Genomic DNA, 5,934 nt, shown 5'->3' with positions numbered 1-5,934 from the left:
TTTCTACCATAACTGTCTACTGCTGCAAACTGCAACTGTTAAAGTAAACTGAGCCTGTGCAGCTCTGCGTTTGTACACTACCTGTCGTCCTGACAACATGACCCATGGTTGCCTCATGACATCATTGCTGGGTGTAATTAGGCTGCTGAGGAAAATCCCCTCCTTTCAGCCCCAACAGCCAGACCACCACGCTTCACATCAGCTAGCAAGCCTTCTAGGAAACACTCTGTGTTTGGGCGGAAACTCGTACACACATCAGCACATGCAAGCTCTCTGACATGGAGACGTGTGAGAGTACACATGCACGTAGACTGCAGCATGCTGATTTTGCTGAAAACATACATAAACAAACCTTGTATTATAGAAATACTTTTCAGGTTACAATGTATATGCATTCATGTTTATCTGTGTCTATGGTAACACACATATACATGCACTCCGACTTACGCACATGCGGAGCGCAGCAGCTGCGAGCAGAGACGGCCAAATACCTAAAGTGTCTCACTTCTTAGAAAGAAGATGACTGCTCCAACTTTCCGAGTCTGCAAAGCCTACAGCATGTCACTTGTACAACATAAAGGCACTCTTTACTTTGTCTCCAAGGACAAAACAAATGTTCCTTAATGAGTAACATACAAAAACTTTTTATACATTAATTCTTTTTTACTTAAGAGTTGGTAATTCATGCCAATTTCCTCTCATATCTACATATTTGCCTGTTGAAAAAGATTTTGAGTAATGCCATCAAATTTGCAGCTGCACAGTTTAGACAACAGACAGACTTTTTTCAATACACTTAACTTCCCAAACATGGTACAAATTTATATTGTAGAGATGAGAAGAAAAATAGTCTGGAATGCAGTGGCCTTACTGAGCCATCCACCAGAAACAGCAACAAAGGAGGAGAACATTTGCAAATGAGTCTCTGAGCAACTTGGCATATTTGATGATTCATTTGTCTGTAAATTCTCATGGTGTGATTGCATGTAAATGTTTGTCTGTGGGTACTGCTAAAACGCCAAGTCGCTCTCACTGATATCACTTGATGGGTAAATGAGTTCTTGTCAACTGTGTCTAATTCGAACGTGAGCCAGGGCAAACAGGGGTGTATCCTCATAATGCATCAAGGGGTGACTCCACAAGGGTGTGGTGCCTCAATCGCTGTGCAAAATTATTTGAGTGTGTGTGTGTGTGTGTGTGTGTGTGTGTGTGTGTGTCTCAATTTGTGTGTCACAGTGTGTTTGAAAGATGGAGGGGATGAGAGAGAAGTGGGAGGAAAAAGTTGACATGATGGAACAGAGGACAGGAGAGGAAGAAGAGCATGATGAAGGAGAGGAGAATTGGAAAAGAAAAGGGACAGAAAAGAACAAAAGGAAGAAACTGAGGGTGGAAGACAGAGTAGAAAACATTAACAAACACTATTATGATGTCCATAGCTTAAAAAGCTCATTTAGTATGATAAGAATCTTATTATAAGCAAAAGAATGAAAAATATTTATTTTAATGACGACTCAGTTGAAACAATAGTGTAAAGTACATTAATACAGGCACTGAATAGTTTAGTTTGAGGGTTAGTGTGAGAAATAAAGTAATCACACAGAGCCCAGCAAAACCTGGCTCAACTTTTGCCACAGCATAATCCAACATGAACTGGTCAAATGCTGCACTGTCCAATAGGGCATATTACTTGACATAATTGTACTGTTTTCCATGCAATCATCAAGACAGAAAAAATAACTGCCCCCGTGATAACTTTCCAGAGCTGTTAAATCCATTGTGTTTCTGGTTCTGATAAGCCGTCAGTCTTACAGATCTGCCTCTTAAATTGGCCTTGATTTTCCTCACAGGTAGATAAAGCAACACACCCCAACCAACTCTGCCCATTGTGTTTCTTTTTTAGCATAACATTTTCATTTTCAATGCGTGAAAAAAATATATATATATAAATTATAAATGAGATAAATTTTAAAGCCAAAAGCAAAGGTCACATCACAAAAACTGAGCATTGAAAAGATTTCTGACTGAAAAAAGTTGAATTTTCTCCTAATTAGGTCAAACCTACAAAATCAAAAACACTACAGAACTTACATAAAAAAAACTATATCAAGTAAATCATTTTACAAACAAAAAAAATTATTTTCAGATGTGTTTTGCAGTGGGTGAGTTAAAGATCTTTCAGATAGTCTTAAAAGTAGGCAGGTCAATACATAAAATGCACTGTACTGGCTCCAGACAGCTTGTGAGCGGTCATTAACCGTTCCTGTCATCCAGAAACGTGCTTGTTGAATGCTGTCACCCCTCTCTGTTCCATGATGCCATTCTTCTTCTAGCAGGGCTGTTGCTCTGGCTAATAGCTCCCATGAGATCACTTCAAAGTCAGCGGCGAAGCCCACTGAAAACTGTCTGTTGATGGAGCCTGGGTTGGAGTGACACATATACACAACATTCACACATCCAGGCATGCATGCACCGACACACACGGTCACATGCTCTGAGCACAGAGTCCCGTCTGTCTGCGCTGCCAGCTGACATCACCTTTTTATGAAGTGTACCCTGTTTTACACTGGCGAGGGCCTTGTTTAGATTGGGCCGAGCCATGAACTGAGCCAGGCTGAAGCTAATATTGCTGAAGGGAGGATCCGGGGAAGGAAACCTGGAGCTGTGACTGAGTGAATGTAACCAGACCTGAGACTGGGGCATTTGAGGTCTGAGGTAGTTGGGGCTAGAGCAAAGGTTATTAGGCTAGGCAGAGCATCTAAAGCTGGAGATGGGATTGATTTAGTGGTGGAAGGAGGGAGGCTCAGGTTCTGGCTTTGAGGACTTAAAGCAAATATGGGTAGTTCTGGGGGCTTCAGGGCAGGACCTCAAAAGGGGGGGGGGGTTTGAGGTCTGGACGGTTCGGTCTGGTTTGGCCCTGAAGTTGTTGGATATAATTATGAAGGGAAAGATGGAGCTACAAAGGTAAAGAACCAGCAAATTCACTCATTTTATCTGATTTATAGTGGGCTCTGACTTCATTACAGACACCACTTGCTGGAGCAATTTTTTTGGCATCCTCTCCAGATTTTTTTTCTCACCTGGAGTTATACCAGCAACCCTCCAGGCACCTTCCAATCCAGACACCGGGCCTGGTTTGGAGTATGAATCTGAGGCTTAAACTCCTGAAGTTGAAATCACATTATATCACGTCATTAATCTCACTCATTTTACAGTAGTAATCATGGCTCTGACGAGGACACAGTGCTGCAGTTAGCAGGCCAGTGTTGAGATAGACATTTTCCAGCAGGCTCTCTGCACACCCTGAAGCAGGCATTTTAAAGGATTAGACGGACCTTGTGGTATGGTGGTATGTCTCTCATACCTCAGCTGCTCCCACCACAGTTAAAAGGTTTTTGTCAGAATGCATCTGAGTGGGTAGAGTGAGTCTGCAAAAAAGTAAGAGAGCCAGAGAAAAGGGACAGAGAGAGCTACTGCGATAAAAGAAAGTGATGCAAGAAAACATTCACCCTCGGTGGATTTCCTGGCAATCAAAACTTCAAGCTTTTTTTTTTTTTTTTTTTTCCCTTTCAGATTTTATGTAATTTCTTTTCAAATTTCAACTTTAGTTGCACTACACTGTTGCAGTGCAGTGGTCACAACAAACAGATGCTGTTTATAAAATCACATTCCACTTCTGCAGCCACCCATTACAAAGCAAGTGAACAGAAAAGGCCTTTTTCACCAGAAGACAGCTTAACATGTTGCAGTAGAAAAAGCACACTTGTAAATAATGAAATCAATAATCAATCATTTACCAATCATTTTTGCAGCCTATATGCTTTCTTTAAACTACTGTAGGTTTCTTTCCTGCTTCTCCCGCCACTGTCTCCATGGTAACACACAGGCATTGCCTAAGTGTGCTAAAACATGGCCCACACACCTGACTCCATTCAGCCGGTTACCCTGCAGGACCTGGAGAGACACAGTGGAACACAGGAGCTGGGGCCCTACACGGTGTTGTGTTTGTTGTAGAGGACGATGGGAACGAGGCCGAGGCTTCAGACACAACTTGGGCCTTTTTCACAGCAGATGTTTTGACTCGTTATAGCAGGGAAAGCACAGGTGTTACCAATAACATTAACAATGGCTCTGTTCCAGTAAGTCATGACAGCGTGACAGTGAGCCAGCGTCAGCAATACTTCAGTCATTACTCTCAGATGTAGTACACTGTGTGCCCAACCGTAACCACTGGCATAGTGTGTGGATTTCAACAGGGCAGTGTTGTCCCCCTGCCATTGTGCACTCAAACTGCTTTGCTTCGTTGACTTGAAAGTGAACATTTAACTTTCCCACGTGTGCTTCCTGTGTCATAAAATGAGGAAATTAGGCCACAATCAGCGCCTCTTTGCTCAGTCGCCATTTTCACAAGGTTCAAAATTCACTGGTGGCCCCCGGTAGCCAAGGTGCCAGCCACTGAGGGCAAGTGACCATTGTTTTGACTGCATCCGCATACTTATGGTGCACTGCATGTGCCATACTTGTTCATGTGAACACAGTTATACAAGAATAGAATAGCAAGTGTAAGTTTGGAAGTATACTAATTGACACACAGCACAAGAGTTTAGATGAGTTTAATCTCATAACCCCTTCCCCCCCTCTAATGCTTTTAATTAAAAGCGTTGACCTGGTACATAGTTAATACAGGATTCACTCAGGGTGGGTACGCTATACTGCCTGTTATGGATCTCTCAGTCTCTTGTCTCATGTCCTGTGGTGTTACATTGGTTTCTTACAGAGTCTGGCAACTGATCTGACTTGTGCAATAAATTCTATAGGTGGGTGTGCATTAATTTATGTGATCATACTTTGAAAAACAGTATGTTACTGTGGATACTGTGCAGCTTACTTCCATCATCAGTGATCATCAATCATCAGTGATTTAACTTGTCATATTTAATCATCTCCATAGATATTGTTATGTATTGAACTTGATTTCACAATCAAAACAACTTGTCAGTTATTTCTTTTTTAGGCCTGAATCTACGTATGGGTCTCAAATGAGTTGACTCTATAAAGTCGATGCCTTTTCTCTTTTTTATAATAAGCTGCGTGCTGAATCGTTCCTTCTTGCAGGGTGTGGGGGTCGCCTGTGATATAACCTGGTCTCCTGAGTAAAAACGCTGGACAGAGGTAACAGATGATTTCCCCATGGCTTCTACTGTAGATTTTAGTTTTTAATTTTCCATCTTCTTGACCTTATGTTGGCCATGTGTGTGATTATTTATGTGATACACAGATATATACAGATATATACATTCAAATGTATTTCTGCATATCTGAGAATCAGCCGTTGCTATGGGGTAAAATGAGAGACAGATTTGAAAATTAGGTCATAAGTTGCAATTCTACCATATGATACCAACAAATACTGATTTCCCACTTTTAGTGGTATTGTGGCTGACTACTGTATTCACCACTAGCAATGATCAGCATAATATGGTTTTTGCTTTGGCAGGGAAACACTTCTATTTTGAAGGCTGTTGAGTGATAAAGTGGGCATAATGCTAACTCGAGTGAGTGAATTACAGAAGATCGCCCTTGTTGTTCAGTGAGTGAGTTACATGTCTTCCACTTTAAGTTGGAGAATGAGTGAATTTCCATCATTTACAGATATATACATGCAGCCACTGATATTAAGACTGTTGATCAATGTTAAAGTCACTTTTAGATGTGAGAAAAAACCCACCACATCTCAGGTAAGCTGCTAAGAAACGGACACAAGCTAACTGAAACCATTGTTATGAGATTGTGTTTATGACTAAAACACTGCAAAAGACAAGTGAGAGCAGGTGCACTGTACCATTCACAAATAATTGTTTTCAATTCAAATTGGTGTGATGGTCACTAGACACATTTTAGAAGAGTGATGTGAAAATAACATGAACCATCTAAAGA

General features: G+C 41.3%; 1 long non-coding RNA gene across 1 annotated transcript; it reads right to left on the bottom strand.

The window, feature by feature from the left end:
• Nucleotides 1–1,467: 1,467 nt before the first annotated feature.
• On the bottom strand, nt 1,468–4,627 carry LOC139613264 (uncharacterized). The gene is made up of 2 exons (XR_011686713.1): nt 3,920–4,627; nt 1,468–2,416 (listed from the first exon to the last, which is right to left on the bottom strand). It is a non-coding gene; the product is annotated as an uncharacterized lncRNA (long non-coding RNA).
• Between the last annotated feature and the right edge of the window lie 1,307 nt (nt 4,628–5,934).

This window comes from Trachinotus anak, unplaced genomic scaffold (genome assembly GCF_046630095.1).
Source record: "Trachinotus anak isolate AG129_WGS33_773 ecotype Australia unplaced genomic scaffold, CSIRO_AGI_Tana_v1 ptg000032l, whole genome shotgun sequence".
NCBI classification, from domain to species: domain Eukaryota; kingdom Metazoa; phylum Chordata; class Actinopteri; order Carangiformes; family Carangidae; genus Trachinotus; species Trachinotus anak.
The sequence above is the reverse complement of the archived record's forward strand: the minus strand, read 5'-3'. Positions and strand labels throughout refer to the sequence as shown.